The sequence below is a fragment of the Sphaeramia orbicularis genome, chromosome 16, assembly GCF_902148855.1.
Source record: "Sphaeramia orbicularis chromosome 16, fSphaOr1.1, whole genome shotgun sequence".
Classification (NCBI taxonomy): domain Eukaryota; kingdom Metazoa; phylum Chordata; class Actinopteri; order Kurtiformes; family Apogonidae; genus Sphaeramia; species Sphaeramia orbicularis.
Window position 1 is genome coordinate 8,257,224 of NC_043972.1, and position 1,697 is coordinate 8,258,920.

Sequence of the window (1,697 nt, forward strand, 5' to 3'; positions counted from 1 at the left end):
ACCTGATTGAGCAAAATTCATGTGATTTTTGGATTCAGCACACCAAAATTATCCTAAATCAACTCAAAAAACTTAAACAATAAATTTGTTGTTGACCAGCGTTATCCAAACCACACTGAATAAAATAACATTTCTGCTGCAGTAGAAGTGCATTATGGATAAAAAGTGAACCTTTAAAGCACTTTTCTTCACAGATCGTGACCGAGACTCATTGTTTTGTTGCACCTTCTTTTCTTGTCAGATTTTGATCAGCCTGTTGCTCCGCCCACCGTCGGTCCAAGCGTAATCAGCCTGAATTAGAACCACCTGTGTGGACGTGCAGGAGCCCTAATCAGTCAACTTTAACCCTTCGGTTCTTGATCTTTGTCGACTGCACCCAGAGGAGCTGCTGACCTGCTGATCAGTGAGTCATGTGCAGATGGAGCGACAGATGAGTGTGGTTAATGTTATGGTAGAACCTGGACCGTACCCAGACCATAATGACACCATTAGAACCACTACAGTATGGGTCCGGCTTTTAGAAGAACAGCATATATTAACCCTGAAACATGTATTTTACACTATTTATTATTGTCTTTTGCATTTGCTGTTTCAATGAAAAGCAGGTATTCTCCAGTAGATGTTCATAAAAGTCAAAATCAAAGAAAGATTTTTCAGTAAAATATGTCATTAACCTTTTCATGCATGAATTATGAGAGCCTTGATCTAGATTTTTTTTCCCTTAGTGTTTTTATTCCTCTTTAGGCATGAAAAAAAAAACAAAAAAAAAAAAAACAATGCGATTGAATTTTTTAACCCTTTCATGCATGAATTATGAGTTCATAAAAGTCAAAATCAAAAAAAGATTTTTCAGTTAAATATGTCATTAACCCTTTCCTGCATGAATTATGAGAGCCTTAATCTAGATTTTTTTCCCCCAAGTGTTTTTATTCCTCTTTAGGCATGAAAAAAAAACAAAAAAAAAATGCGATTGATTTTTTTTTTTTTAACCCTTTCATGCATGAATTATGAGTCAATATTTTTTCCTTGAGTGTTTTTGTTCCTCTTTAGGCATTAAAAAAACAATGCAATTGTTTTTTTTTTTGTTTGTTTGTTTTGTTTTATGAACCTCTTTTTCGTGGAGTTACAAAAATGTCCACTCAGCTGGACACCATGTGTTTAAGTTTTGAAGCAAAGAAACATTTATTTAAAAATCATCATCAGAAAGTGATATACTGTGTGAAAACTATGAAATAAAAACATTTTTAATGCCGCTAATTCCTAAATTGCTACTGTTTTCTCACATTTTATCATACTCTAATATTAGTTATTACTCATTTCATGGAGATAAAATCCTCCTGAGACCCAGGAAATTGACAGTTTTAGCTTTTTTACATTTAAAAATTGTCTTGATTGGAAACTGCAAAATACAACAGTTTTTTCAGATACATTTTCAAAATTATTTTAATTTATTGATTGATTTTTTTAATGGAATGTCCTTTGCAATGCATAGCAACTTCTGTCCCCTACAGAGGACAAAATGCATTGCTGGGTCTCAGGAAGATTTGAAAAAAAAAACCCCAAAACAAAACAAAAAAACTTTTGTTAATTGCAGTCTTATAACAATTAGCAACTGATTCACACTAAAACATGTTACTACAGATCAGGTTTATCAAGAGCAGTAAAGTTACAGTAATTGTATGAATTGCAGTGTTTGG